The following is a 13,252-nucleotide window of genomic DNA, read 5'->3' as shown; positions in this document are numbered from 1 at the left end:
ACATGAGGAAGTTGGTCATCTTCAGCTGCTGCTGCTTTGTTGGCAGACACGAAGTGATCTTAGAGTCTCATTTTCAGCTGGAGAAAATTATCACGTCAGGGAACAAGATGTGCCCACTATATATCAGCCTTTTTCGGCAATTATCTTGTTACATAGAGGAACCATATGATTCCATTGCCTATATAATGCACATTTGTCACAGAGATTGTTGCTTACGGCCAAACCACCCTGAATATGTCTGACCTCGTTTGATCTCAGAAGCCAAGGAGGGTTGGGCCTGGTTAGTACTTTGATGAGAGACCGCTTGGGAATACCAGGTGCTGTAAGCTTTTTCTCTTCTCTCTACCACCTGCATGTCTTTTGTTGCAACGTCTGATCGCCCTGTGACACATGAGGAAGTTGGTCATCTTCAGCTGCTGCTGCTTTGTTGGCAGACACAAAGTGATCTGAGAGTCTCAGTTTCAGTTGCAGAGAATGATCACATCAGAGAAGATGATTTACCCGCTACACATCAGCTTTTCTCGGCAATTATCTGGTTGCATAGAGGAACCGTATGATTCCAGTACCTATATAATGCACATTTGTCAGAGACATTGCTGCTTACGGCCACACCACCCGGAACATGCCTGACCTCGTCTGATCTCGGAAGCCAAGCAGGGTTGGGCCTGGTTAGTACTTGGATGGGAGACCGCTTGGGATTATCAGGTGCTGTAAGCTTTTTCTCTTCTCTCAACCACCTGCATGTCTTTTGTTGCAACGTCTGATCACCCTGTGACACATGAGGAAGTTGGTCATCTTCATTTTCTGCTGCTTTGTTGGCAGACACGAAGTGATCTTAGAGTCTCATTTTCAGCTGGAGAAAATGATCACGTCAGGGAACAAGATGTGCCCACTACATATCAGCCTTTCTTGGCAATTATATGGTTGCATAGAGGAACCGTATGATTCCAGTACCTATATAATGCACATTTGTCACAGACATTGTTACTTACGGCCACACCACCCTGAATATGCCCAACCTCGTCTGATCTTGGAAGCCAAGCACGGTTGGGCCTGGTTAGTACTTGGATGGGAGACCTCTTGGGAATACCAGGTGCTGTAAGCTTTTTCTCTTCTCTCAACCACCTGCATGTCTTTTGTTGCAACGTCTGATCACCCTGTGACACATGAGGAAGTTGGTCATCTTCAGCTGCTGCTGCTTTGTTGGCAGACACGAAGTGATCTTAGAGTCTCATTTTCAGCTGGAGAAAATTATCACGTCAGGGAACAAGATGTGCCCACTATATATCAGCCTTTTTTTGGCAATTATCTTGTTACATAGAGGAACCATATGATTCCATTGCCTATATAATGCACATTTGTCACAGAGATTGTTGCTTACGGCCAAACCACCCTGAATATGCCCGACCTCGTCTGATCTTGGAAGCCAAGGAGGGTTGGGCGTGGTTAGTACTTGGATGGAAGACCTCTTGGGAATACCAGGTGCTGTAAGCTTTTTCTCTTCTCTCTACCACCTGCATGTCTTTTGTTGCAACGTCTGATCACCCTGTGACACATGAGGAAGTTGGTCATCTTCAGCTGCTGCTGCTTTGTTGGCTGACACGAAGTGATCTGAGAGTCTCAGTTTCAGTTGCAGAGAATGATCACATCAGAGAAGATGATATGCCCGCTACACATCAGCCTTTCTCTGCAATTATCTGGGTGCATAGAGGAACCGTATGATTCCAGTACCTATATAATGCACATTTGTCAGAGACATTGTTGCTTACGGCCACACAACCCTGAACATGCCCGACCTCGTCTGATCTCGGAAGCCAAGCAGGGTTGGGCCTGGTTTGTACTTGGATGGAAGACCTCTTCGGAATACCAGGTGTTGTAAGCTTTTTCTCTTCTCTCTACCACCTGCATGTCTTTTGTTGCAATGTCTGATCACCCTGTGACACATGAGGAAGTTGGTCATCTTCAGCTTCTGCTGCTTTGTTGGCAGACACAAAGTGATCTGAGAGTCTCAGTTTCAGCTCGAGAGAATAATCACGTCAGGGAAGAAGATGTGCCCACTACTTATCAGCCTTTCTCGGCAATTATCTGGTTGCATAGAGGAACCGTATGATTCCAGTACCTATATAATGCACATTTGTCAGAGACATTGTTGCTTACGGCCACACCACCCTGAACATGCCCGACCTCGTCTGATCTCGGAAGCCAAGCAGGGTTGAGCCTGCTTAGTACTTGGATGGGAGACTACTTGGGAATACCAGGTGCTGTAAGCTTCTTCTCTTCTCTCTACCACCTGCATGTCTTTTGTTGCAACGTCTGATCATCCTGTGACACATGAGGAAGTTGGTCATCTTCAGCAGCTGCTGCTTCTTTGTTGTTAGACACGAAGTGATCTGAGAGTCTCAGTTTCAGCTGCAGAGAATAATCACATCAGGGAAGAAGATGTGCCCACTACAAGTCAGCCTTTCTCTGCAATTATCTGGTTACATAGAAGAAGTGTATGATTCCAGTACCTATATAATGCACATTTGTCACAGCTATTGTTGCTTACGGCCGCACCACCCTGAATATGCCCGACCTCGTCTGATCTTGGAAGCCAAGGAGGGTTGGGCCTGGTTAGTACTTGGATGGAAGACCTCTTGGGAATACCAGGTGCTGTAAGCTTTTTCTCTTCTCTCTACCACCTGCATGTCTTTTGTTGCAACGTCTGATCACCCTGTGACACATGAGGAAGTTGGTCATCTTCAGCTGCTGCTGCTTTGTTGGCAGACACGAAGTGATCTGAGAGTCTCAGTTTCAGCTGCAGAGAATGATCACATCAGGGAAGAAGATGTGCCCATAACAAGTGAGCCTTTCTCGGAAATTATCTGGTTACATAGAGGAAGTGTATGATTCCAGTACTTATATAATGCACATTTGTCACAGAAATTGTTCCTTACGGCCACACCACCCTGAATATGCCCGACCTCGTCTGATCTCGGAAGCTAAGGAGGGTTGGGCCTGGTTAGTACTTCAATGGGAGACTGCTTGGGAATACCAGGTGCTGTAAGCGTTTTCTCTTCTCTCTACAACCTGCATGTCTTTTGTTGCAACGTCTGATCACCCTGTGACACATGAGGAAGTTGGTCATCTTCAGCTGCTGCTGCTTTGTTGGAAGACACGAAGTGATCTGAGAGTCTCAGTTTCAGCTGAAGAGAATAATCACGTCAGGGAAGATAATGTGCCCACTACACATCAGCCTTTCTCAGCAATTATCTGGTTACATAGAGGAACCGTATGATTCCTGTACTTATATAATGCACATTTGTCACAGACATTGTTGCTTACGGCCACACCACCCTCAATATGCCTGACCTCGTCTGATCTCGGAAGCCAAGCAGGGTTGGTTCTGGTTAGTACTTGGGTGGGAGACCGCTTGAAAATACCATTTGCTGTAAGCTTTTTCTCTTCTCTCTACAACCTGCATGTCTTTTGTTGCAACGTCTGATCACCCTGTGACACATGAGGAAGTTGATCATCTTCAGCTGCTGCTGCTGCTTTGTTGGCAGACATGAAGTGATCTGAGAGTCTCAGTTTCAGCTCCAGAGAATAATCACATCAAGGAGGAAGATGTGCCCACTAAGAGTCAGCCTTTCTCGGCAATTATCTGGTTACATAGAGGAAGTGTATGATTCCAGTACCTATATAATACACATTTGTACCAGATATTGTTGCTTACAGCCATACCACCCTGAATAAGCTCGACCTCGTCTGATCTCGGAAGCCAAGCAGGGTTGGGCCTGGTTAGTTCTTGAATGGGAGACTGCTTGCGAATACCAGGTGCTGTAAGCTTTTTCTCTTCTCTCTACAACCTGCATGTCTTTTGTTGCAATGTCTGATCACCCTGTGACACATGAGGAAGTTGGTCATCTTCAGCTTCTGCTGCTTTGTTGGCAGACACGAAGTGATCTGAGAGTCTCAGTTTCAGCTGAAGAGAATGATCACATCAAGAAGGAAGATGTAACCACTAAGAGTCAGCCTTTCTCGGCAATTATCTGGTTACATAGAGGAAGTGTATGATTCCAGTACCTATATAATACACATTTGTCACAGAGATTGTCGCTTACGGCCACACCACCCTGAATATAATATGCCCGACCTCGTCTGATCTCGGAAGCCAAGCAGGGTTGTGCCTGGTTAGTACTTGGGTGGGAGACTGCTTGGGAATACCAGGTGCTGTAAGCTTTTTCTCTTCTCTCTACCACCTGCATGTCTTTTGTTGTAACATCTGATCACCCTGTGACACATGAGGAAGTTGGTCATCTTCAGCTGCTGCTGCTTTGTTGGCAGACACAAAGTGATCTGAGAGTCTCAGTTTCAGCTGCAGAGAATAATCACATCAGGGAAGAAGATGTGCCCATAACAAGTCAGCCTTTCTCGGCAATTATCTGGTTGCATAGAGGAACCGTATGATTCCAGTACCTATATAATGCACATTTGTCACAGACATTGTTGCTTACGGCCACACCACCCTGAACATGCCCGAGCTCGTCTGATCTTGGAAGCCAAGCAGGGTTGGGCCTTGTTAGTACTTGAATTGGAGACAACTTGGGAATACCAGGTGCTGTAAGCTTTTTCTCTTCTCTCAACCACCTGCATGTATTTTGTTGCAACGTCTGACCACCCTGTGACACATGAGGAAGTTGGTCATCTTCAGCTGCTGCTGCTTTGTTGGCAGACATGAAGTGATCTGAGAGTCTCAGTTTCAGTTGCAGAGAATGATCACATCAGAGAAGATGATTTACCCGCTACACATCAGCCTTTCTCGGCAATTATCTGGTTGCATAGAGGAACCGTATGATTCCAGTACCTATATAATGCACATTTGTCAGAGACATTGCTGCTTACGGCCACACCACCCGGAACATGCCTGACCTCGTCTGATCTTGGAAGCCAAGCAGGGTTGGGCCTGGTTAGTACTTGCATGGGAGACCACTTGGGAATACCAGGTGCTGTAAGCTTCTTCTCTACTCTCTACCACCTTCATGTCTTTTGTGGCAACGTCTGATCCTCCTGTGACACATGAGGAAGTTGGTCATCTTCAGCTGCTGCTGCGTCTTTGTTGGCAGACACGAAGTGATCTGAGAGTGTCAATTTCAGCTGCAGAGAATAATCACATCAGGGAAGAAGATGTGCCCACTACAAGTCAGCCTTTCTCGGCAATTATCTGGTTACATAGAGGAAGTGTATGATTCCATTGCCTATATAATGCACATTTGTCACAGATATTGTTGCTTACGGCCACACCACCCTGAATAAGCCCGACCTTGTCTGATCTTGGAAGTCAAGCAGGTTTGGGCCTCGTTAGTACTTGGATGGGAGACTGCTTGGGAATACCAGGTGCTGTAAGCTTTTTCTCTTCTCTCTACCACCTGCATGTCTTTTGTTGCAACGTCTGATCACCCTGTGACACATGAGGAAGTTGGTCATCTTCAGCTGCTGCTGCTTTGTTGGCAGACACAAAGTGATCTGAGAGTCTCATTTTCAGCTGGAGAGAATTATCACGTCAGGGAAGAAGATGTGCCCACTACATATCAGCCTTTCTCGGCAATTATCTGGTTACATAGAGGAAGTGTATGATTCCATTGCCTATATAGTGCACATTTGTCACAGAGATTGTTACTTACGGACAAACCACCCTGAATATGTCTGACCTTGTCTGATCTCGGAAGCCAAGGAGGGCTGGTTCTGGTTAGTACTTTGATGGGACACCGCTTGGGAATACCAGGTGCTGTAAGCTTTTTCTCTTCTCTCTACCACCTACATGTCTTTTGTTGCAATGTCTGATCGCCCTGTGACACATGAGGAAGTTGGTCATCTTCAGCTGCTGCTGCTTTGTTAGCAGACACGAAGTGATCTGAGAGTCTCAGTTTCAGCTGCAGAGAATAATCACATCAAGGAAGAAGATGTGCCCACAACAAGTTAGCCTTTCTCTGCAATTATCTGGTTACATAGAGGAACTGTATTATTCCAGTACCTATATAATGCACATTTTTCACAGACATTGTTACTTACGGCCACACCACCCTGAATATGCCCGACCTCGACTGATCTCGGAACCCAAGCAGGGTTGGGCCTGGTTAGTACTTGAATGGGAGACCCCTTGGGAATGCCAGGTGCTGTAAGCTTTTTCTCTTCTCTCTACCACCTGCATGTATTTTGTTGCAAGGTCTGATCGCCCTGTGACACATGAGGAAGTTGGTCATCTTCAGCTGCTGCTGCTTTGTTGGCAGACACGAAGTGATCTGAGAGTCTCATTTTCAGCTGGAGAGAATAATCACGTCAGGGAAGAAGATGTGTCCACTATTTATCAGCCTTTCTCTGCAATTATCTGGTTATATAGAGGAAACGTATGATTCCAGTACCTATACAATTTACATTTGTCAGAGACATTGTTGCTTACGGCCACACCACCCTGAATATGCCCGACCTCGTCTGATCTCGAAAGCCAAGCAGGGTTGTGCCTGGTTAGTACTTGGATGGGAGACCGCTTGGGATTATCAGGTGCTGTAAGCTTTTTCTCTTCTCTCAACCACCTGCATGTCTTTTGTTGCAACGTCTGATCACCCTGTGACACATGAGGAAGTTGGTCATCTTCATTTTCTGCTGCTTTGTTGGCAGACACGAAGTGATCTTAAAGTCTCATTTTCAGCTGGAGAAAATTATCACGTCAGGGAACAAGATGTGCCCACTACATATCAGCCTTTCTTGGCAATTATATGGTTGCATAGAGGAACCGTATGATTCCAGTACCTATATAATGCACATTTGTCAGAGACATTGCTGCTTACGGCCACACCACCCGGAACATGCCTGACCTCGTCTGATCTTGGAAGCCAAGCAGGGTTGGGCCTGGTTAGTACTTGCATAGGAGACCACTTGGGAATACCAGGTGCTGTAAGCTTCTTCTCTACTCTCTACCACCTTCATGTCTTTTGTGGCAACGTCTGATCCTCCTGTGACACATGAGGAAGTTGGTCATCTTCAGCTGCTTTTGCGTCTTTGTTGGCAGACACGAAGTGATCTGAGAGTGTCAATTTCAGCTGCAGAGAATAATCACATCAGGGAAGAAGATGTGCCCACTACAAGTCAGCCTTTCTGGGCAATTATCTGGTTACATAGAGGAAGTGTATGATTCCAGTACCTATATAATGCACATTTGTCACAGATATTGTTGCTTACGGCCACACCACCCTGAATAAGCCCGACCTTGTCTGATCTTGGAAGTCAAGCAGGTTTGGGCCTGGTTAGTACTTGGATGGAAGACTGCTTGGGAATACCAGGTGCTGTAAGCTTTTTCTCTTCTCTCTACCACCTGCATGTCTTTTGTTGCAACGTCTGATCACCCTGTGACACATGAGGAAGTTGGTCATCTTCAGCTGCTGCTGCTTTGTTGGCAGACACAAAGTGATCTGAGAGTCTCATTTTCAGCTGGAGAGAATTATCACGTCAGGGAAGAAGATGTGCCCACTACATATCAGCCTTTCTCGGCAATTATCTGGTTACATAGAGGAAGTGTATGATTCCATTGCCTATATAGTGCACATTTGTCACAGAGATTGTTACTTACGGACAAACCACCCTGAATATGTCTGACCTTGTCTGATCTCGGAAGCCAAGGAGGGCTGGTTCTGGTTAGTACTTTGATGGGACACCGCTTGGGAATACCAGGTGCTGTAAGCTTTTTCTCTTCTCTCTACCACCTACATGTCTTTTGTTGCAATGTCTGATCGCCCTGTGACACATGAGGAAGTTGGTCATCTTCAGCTGCTGCTGCTTTGTTAGCAGACACGAAGTGATCTGAGAGTCTCAGTTTCAGCTGCAGAGAATAATCACATCAAGGAAGAAGATGTGCCCACAACAAGATAGCCTTTCTCTGCAATTATCTGGTTACATAGAGGAACTGTATTATTCCAGTACCTATATAATGCACATTTTTCACAGACATTGTTACTTACGGCCACACCACCCTGAATATGCCCGACCTCGACTGATCTCGGAACCCAAGCAGGGTTGGGCCTGGTTAGTACTTGAATGGGAGACCCCTTGGGAATGCCAGGTGCTGTAAGCTTTTTCTCTTCTCTCTACCACCTGCATGTATTTTGTTGCAAGGTCTGATCGCCCTGTGACACATGAGGAAGTTGGTCATCTTCAGCTGCTGCTGCTTTGTTGGCAGACACGAAGTGATCTGAGAGTCTCATTTTCAGCTGGAGAGAATAATCACGTCAGGGAAGAAGATGTGTCCACTATTTATCAGCCTTTCTCTGCAATTATCTGGTTATATAGAGGAAACGTATGATTCCAGTACCTATACAATTTACATTTGTCAGAGACATTGTTGCTTACGGCCACACCACCCTGAATATGCCCGACCTCGTCTGATCTCGAAAGCCAAGCAGGGTTGTGCCTGGTTAGTACTTGGATGGGAGACCGCTTGGGATTATCAGGTGCTGTAAGCTTTTTCTCTTCTCTCAACCACCTGCATGTCTTTTGTTGCAACGTCTGATCACCCTGTGACACATGAGGAAGTTGGTCATCTTCATTTTCTGCTGCTTTGTTGGCAGACACGAAGTGATCTTAAAGTCTCATTTTCAGCTGGAGAAAATTATCACGTCAGGGAACAAGATGTGCCCACTACATATCAGCCTTTCTTGGCAATTATATGGTTGCATAGAGGAACCGTATGATTCCAGTACCTATATAATGCACATTTGTCAGAGACATTGCTGCTTACGGCCACACCACCCGGAACATGCCTGACCTCGTCTGATCTTGGAAGCCAAGCAGGGTTGGGCCTGGTTAGTACTTGCATAGGAGACCACTTGGGAATACCAGGTGCTGTAAGCTTCTTCTCTACTCTCTACCACCTTCATGTCTTTTGTGGCAACGTCTGATCCTCCTGTGACACATGAGGAAGTTGGTCATCTTCAGCTGCTTTTGCGTCTTTGTTGGCAGACACGAAGTGATCTGAGAGTGTCAATTTCAGCTGCAGAGAATAATCACATCAGGGAAGAAGATGTGCCCACTACAAGTCAGCCTTTCTGGGCAATTATCTGGTTACATAGAGGAAGTGTATGATTCCAGTACCTATATAATGCACATTTGTCACAGATATTGTTGCTTACGGCCACACCACCCTGAATAAGCCCGACCTTGTCTGATCTTGGAAGTCAAGCAGGTTTGGGCCTGGTTAGTACTTGGATGGAAGACTGCTTGGGAATACCAGGTGCTGTAAGCTTTTTCTCTTCTCTCTACCACCTGCATGTCTTTTGTTGCAACGTCTGATCACCCTGTGACACATGAGGAAGTTGGTCATCTTCAGCTGCTGCTGCTTTGTTGGCAGACACAAAGTGATCTGAGAGTCTCATTTTCAGCTGGAGAGAATTATCACGTCAGGGAAGAAGATGTGCCCACTACATATCAGCCTTTCTCGGCAATTATCTGGTTACATAGAGGAAGTGTATGATTCCATTGCCTATATAATGCACATTTGTCACAGAGATTGTTACTTACGGACAAACCACCCTGAATATGTCTGACCTTGTCTGATCTCGGAAGCCAAGGAGGGCTGGTTCTGGTTAGTACTTTGATGGGACACCGCTTGGGAATACCAGGTGATGTAATCTTTTTCTCTTCTCTCTACCACCTGCATGTATTTTGTTGCAACGTCTGATCGCCCTGTGACACATGAGAAAGTTGGTCATCTTCAGCTGCTGCTGCTTTGTTGGCAGACACGAAGTGATCTGAGAGTCTCATTTTCAGCTGGAGAGAATAATCACGTCAGGGAAGAAGATGTGTCCACTATTTATCAGCCTTTCTCTGCAATTATCTGGTTATATAGAGGAAACGTATGATTCCAGTACCTATACAATTTACATTTGTCAGAGACATTGTTGCTTACGGCCACACCACCCTGAATATGCCCGACCTCGTCTGATCTCGAAAGCCAAGCAGGGTTGTGCCTGGTTAGTACTTGGATGGGAGACCGCTTGGGATTATCAGGTGCTGTAAGCTTTTTCTCTTCTCTCAACCACCTGCATGTCTTTTGTTGCAACGTCTGATCACCCTGTGACACATGAGGAAGTTGGTCATCTTCATTTTCTGCTGCTTTGTTGGCAGACACGAAGTGATCTTAAAGTCTCATTTTCAGCTGGAGAAAATTATCACGTCAGGGAACAAGATGTGCCCACTACATATCAGCCTTTCTTGGCAATTATATGGTTGCATAGAGGAACCGTATGATTCCAGTACCTATATAATGCACATTTGTCACAAACATTGTTACTTACGGCCACACCACCCGGAATATGCCCAACCTCTTCTGATCTTGGAAGCCAAGCAGGGTTGGCCCTGGTTAGTACTTGGATGGGAGACCGCTTGGGAATACCAGGTGCTGTAAGCTTTTTCTCTTCTCTCAACCACCTGCATGTCTTTTGTTGCAACGTCTGATCACCCTGTGACACATGAGGAAGTTGGTCATCTTCAGCTGCTGCTGCTTTGTTGGCAGACACGAAGTGATCTTAGAGTCTCATTTTCAGCTGGAGAAAATTATCACGTCAGGGAACAAGATGTGCCCACTATATATCAGCCTTTTTCGGCAATTATCTTGTTACATAGAGGAACCATATGATTCCATTGCCTATATAATGCACATTTGTCACAGAGATTGTTGCTTACGGCCAAACCACCCTGAATATGTCTGACCTCGTTTGATCTCAGAAGCCAAGGAGGGTTGGGCCTGGTTAGTACTTTGATGAGAGACCGCTTGGGAATACCAGGTGCTGTAAGCTTTTTCTCTTCTCTCTACCACCTGCATGTCTTTTGTTGCAACGTCTGATCGCCCTGTGACACATGAGGAAGTTGGTCATCTTCAGCTGCTGCTGCTTTGTTGGCAGACACAAAGTGATCTGAGAGTCTCAGTTTCAGTTGCAGAGAATGATCACATCAGAGAAGATGATTTACCCGCTACACATCAGCTTTTCTCGGCAATTATCTGGTTGCATAGAGGAACCGTATGATTCCAGTACCTATATAATGCACATTTGTCAGAGACATTGCTGCTTACGGCCACACCACCCGGAACATGCCTGACCTCGTCTGATCTCGGAAGCCAAGCAGGGTTGGGCCTGGTTAGTACTTGGATGGGAGACCGCTTGGGATTATCAGGTGATGTAAGCTTTTTCTCTTCTCTCAACCACCTGCATGTCTTTTGTTGCAACGTCTGATCACCCTGTGACACATGAGGAAGTTGGTCATCTTCATTTTCTGCTGCTTTGTTGGCAGACACGAAGTGATCTTAGAGTCTCATTTTCAGCTGGAGAAAATGATCACGTCAGGGAACAAGATGTGCCCACTACATATCAGCCTTTCTTGGCAATTATATGGTTGCATAGAGGAACCGTATGATTCCAGTACCTATATAATGCACATTTGTCACAGACATTGTTACTTACGGCCACACCACCCTGAATATGCCCAACCTCGTCTGATCTTGGAAGCCAAGCACGGTTGGGCCTGGTTAGTACTTGGATGGGAGACCGCTTGGGAATACCAGGTGCTGTAAGCTTTTTCTCTTCTCTCAACCACCTGCATGTCTTTTGTTGCAACGTCTGATCACCCTGTGACACATGAGGAAGTTGGTCATCTTCAGCTGCTGCTGCTTTGTTGGCAGACACGAAGTGATCTTAGAGTCTCATTTTCAGCTGGAGAAAATTATCACGTCAGGGAACAAGATGTGCCCACTATATATCAGCCTTTTTTTGGCAATTATCTTGTTACATAGAGGAACCATATGATTCCATTGCCTATATAATGCACATTTGTCACAGAGATTGTTGCTTACGGCCAAACCACCCTGAATATGTCTGACCTCGTCTGATCTCAGAAGCCAAGGAGGGTTGGGCCTGGTTAGTACTTTGATGAGAGACTGCTTGGGAATACCAGGTGCTGTAAGCGTTTTCTCTTCTCTCTACAACCTGCATGTCTTTTGTTGCAACGTCTGATCACCCTGTGACACATGAGGAAGTTGGTCATCTTCAGCTGCTGCTGCTTTGTTGGAAGACACGAAGTGATCTGAGAGTCTCAGTTTCAGCTGAAGAGAATAATCACGTCAGGGAAGAAGATGTGCCCACTACACATCAGCCTTTCTCAGCAATTATCTGGTTACATAGAGGAACCGTATGATTCCTGTACTAATATAATGCACTTTTGTCAGACACATTGTTGCTTACGGCCACACCACCCTGAACATACCCGCCCTCGTCTGATCTCGGAAGCCAAGCAGCGTTGAGCCTGCTTAGTACTTGGATGGGAGACTGCTTGGGAATACCAGGTGCTGTAAGTGTTTTCTCTTCTCTCTACAACCTGCATGTCTTTTGTTGCAACATCTGATCACCCTGTGACACATGAGGAAGTTGGTCATCTTCAGCTGCTCCTGCTTTGTTGGCTGACACAAAGTGATCTGAGAGTCTCAGTTTCAGTTGCAGAGAATGATCACATCAGAGAAGATGATTTGCCCGCTACACATCAGCCTTTCTCGGCAATTATCTGGTTGCATAGAGGAACCGTATGATTCCAGTACCTATATAATGCACATTTGTCAGAGACATTGTTGCTTACGGCCACACCACCCTGAATAAGCCAGACCTCGTCTGATCTCGGACACCAAGAAGGTTGTACCTGGTTAGTACTTGGATGGGAGACAGCTTGGGAATACCAGGTGCTGTAAGCTTTTTCTCTTCTCTCTACCACCTGCATGTCTTTTGTTGCAACGTCTGATCACCCTGTGACACGTGAAGAAGTTGGTCATCTTCAGCTGCTGCTGCTTTGTTGATAGACACAAGGTGATCTGAGAGTCTCAGTTTCAGCTGAAGAGAATAATCACATCAAGGAGGAAGATGAACCCACTACAAGTCAGCCTTTTTCGGCAATTATCTGGTTACACAGAGGAAGTGTATGATTCCAGTACCTATATAATGCACATTTGTCACCGATATAGTTGCTTACGGCCACACCACCCTGAATAAGCCCGACCTCGTCTGATCTCGGAAGCCAAGCAGGGTTGCGCCTGGTTAGTGCTTGAATAGTAGACCGCTTGGGAATACCAGGTGCCTTAAGCTTTTTATCTTCTCTCTACCACCTGCATGTCTTTTGTTGCAACGTCTGATCACCCTGTGACACATGAGGAAGTTGGTCATCTTCAGCTTCTGCTGCTTTG

General features: G+C 45.9%; 2 non-coding genes and 28 pseudogenes across 2 annotated transcripts; all 30 read left to right on the top strand.

Moving 5' to 3' along the window:
• Nucleotides 1-210: 210 nt before the first annotated feature.
• On the top strand, nucleotides 211-329 carry LOC140273866 (5S ribosomal RNA; annotated as a pseudogene).
• A 269-nt stretch (nucleotides 330-598) lies between these two features.
• LOC140312230 (5S ribosomal RNA) lies at nucleotides 599-717 on the top strand (annotated as a pseudogene).
• A 269-nt stretch (nucleotides 718-986) lies between these two features.
• Nucleotides 987-1,105, top strand: LOC140298459 (5S ribosomal RNA). The gene has a single exon (XR_011914104.1). It is a non-coding gene; the product is annotated as a 5S ribosomal RNA (ribosomal RNA).
• A 270-nt stretch (nucleotides 1,106-1,375) lies between these two features.
• Nucleotides 1,376-1,494, top strand: LOC140276640 (5S ribosomal RNA; annotated as a pseudogene).
• Nucleotides 1,495-1,763: 269 nt separating this feature from the next.
• On the top strand, nucleotides 1,764-1,882 carry LOC140276186 (5S ribosomal RNA; annotated as a pseudogene).
• Nucleotides 1,883-2,151: 269 nt separating this feature from the next.
• On the top strand, nucleotides 2,152-2,270 carry LOC140296742 (5S ribosomal RNA; annotated as a pseudogene).
• A 272-nt stretch (nucleotides 2,271-2,542) lies between these two features.
• LOC140311689 (5S ribosomal RNA) lies at nucleotides 2,543-2,661 on the top strand (annotated as a pseudogene).
• A 269-nt stretch (nucleotides 2,662-2,930) lies between these two features.
• Nucleotides 2,931-3,049, top strand: LOC140312961 (5S ribosomal RNA; annotated as a pseudogene).
• Nucleotides 3,050-3,318: 269 nt separating this feature from the next.
• Nucleotides 3,319-3,437, top strand: LOC140295424 (5S ribosomal RNA; annotated as a pseudogene).
• A 272-nt stretch (nucleotides 3,438-3,709) lies between these two features.
• Nucleotides 3,710-3,828, top strand: LOC140311166 (5S ribosomal RNA; annotated as a pseudogene).
• A 269-nt stretch (nucleotides 3,829-4,097) lies between these two features.
• Nucleotides 4,098-4,221, top strand: LOC140268478 (5S ribosomal RNA; annotated as a pseudogene).
• A 269-nt stretch (nucleotides 4,222-4,490) lies between these two features.
• Nucleotides 4,491-4,609, top strand: LOC140313925 (5S ribosomal RNA; annotated as a pseudogene).
• Nucleotides 4,610-4,878: 269 nt separating this feature from the next.
• On the top strand, nucleotides 4,879-4,997 carry LOC140303506 (5S ribosomal RNA; annotated as a pseudogene).
• A 272-nt stretch (nucleotides 4,998-5,269) lies between these two features.
• LOC140293178 (5S ribosomal RNA) lies at nucleotides 5,270-5,388 on the top strand (annotated as a pseudogene).
• A 657-nt stretch (nucleotides 5,389-6,045) lies between these two features.
• Nucleotides 6,046-6,164, top strand: LOC140307648 (5S ribosomal RNA; annotated as a pseudogene).
• Nucleotides 6,165-6,433: 269 nt separating this feature from the next.
• On the top strand, nucleotides 6,434-6,552 carry LOC140272146 (5S ribosomal RNA; annotated as a pseudogene).
• A 269-nt stretch (nucleotides 6,553-6,821) lies between these two features.
• Nucleotides 6,822-6,940, top strand: LOC140278438 (5S ribosomal RNA; annotated as a pseudogene).
• A 272-nt stretch (nucleotides 6,941-7,212) lies between these two features.
• Nucleotides 7,213-7,331, top strand: LOC140289295 (5S ribosomal RNA; annotated as a pseudogene).
• Nucleotides 7,332-7,988: 657 nt separating this feature from the next.
• LOC140307643 (5S ribosomal RNA) lies at nucleotides 7,989-8,107 on the top strand (annotated as a pseudogene).
• Nucleotides 8,108-8,376: 269 nt separating this feature from the next.
• LOC140272139 (5S ribosomal RNA) lies at nucleotides 8,377-8,495 on the top strand (annotated as a pseudogene).
• A 269-nt stretch (nucleotides 8,496-8,764) lies between these two features.
• LOC140278433 (5S ribosomal RNA) lies at nucleotides 8,765-8,883 on the top strand (annotated as a pseudogene).
• Nucleotides 8,884-9,155: 272 nt separating this feature from the next.
• On the top strand, nucleotides 9,156-9,274 carry LOC140289294 (5S ribosomal RNA; annotated as a pseudogene).
• Nucleotides 9,275-9,931: 657 nt separating this feature from the next.
• Nucleotides 9,932-10,050, top strand: LOC140272133 (5S ribosomal RNA; annotated as a pseudogene).
• A 269-nt stretch (nucleotides 10,051-10,319) lies between these two features.
• Nucleotides 10,320-10,438, top strand: LOC140269048 (5S ribosomal RNA; annotated as a pseudogene).
• A 269-nt stretch (nucleotides 10,439-10,707) lies between these two features.
• LOC140273861 (5S ribosomal RNA) lies at nucleotides 10,708-10,826 on the top strand (annotated as a pseudogene).
• A 269-nt stretch (nucleotides 10,827-11,095) lies between these two features.
• Nucleotides 11,096-11,214, top strand: LOC140288781 (5S ribosomal RNA; annotated as a pseudogene).
• A 269-nt stretch (nucleotides 11,215-11,483) lies between these two features.
• LOC140298861 (5S ribosomal RNA) lies at nucleotides 11,484-11,602 on the top strand. Its single transcript, XR_011914462.1, has one exon. It is a non-coding gene; the product is annotated as a 5S ribosomal RNA (ribosomal RNA).
• Nucleotides 11,603-11,872: 270 nt separating this feature from the next.
• Nucleotides 11,873-11,991, top strand: LOC140290730 (5S ribosomal RNA; annotated as a pseudogene).
• Nucleotides 11,992-12,260: 269 nt separating this feature from the next.
• LOC140294595 (5S ribosomal RNA) lies at nucleotides 12,261-12,379 on the top strand (annotated as a pseudogene).
• A 656-nt stretch (nucleotides 12,380-13,035) lies between these two features.
• Nucleotides 13,036-13,154, top strand: LOC140296026 (5S ribosomal RNA; annotated as a pseudogene).
• The last annotated feature ends 98 nt before the right edge of the window (nucleotides 13,155-13,252 follow it).

Source organism: Leuresthes tenuis, unplaced genomic scaffold (genome assembly GCF_036924035.1).
Source record: "Leuresthes tenuis unplaced genomic scaffold, fLeuTen1.0.hap1 SCAF_1, whole genome shotgun sequence".
NCBI classification, from domain to species: domain Eukaryota; kingdom Metazoa; phylum Chordata; class Actinopteri; order Atheriniformes; family Atherinopsidae; genus Leuresthes; species Leuresthes tenuis.
The sequence above is the reverse complement of the archived record's forward strand: the minus strand, read 5'-3'. Positions and strand labels throughout refer to the sequence as shown.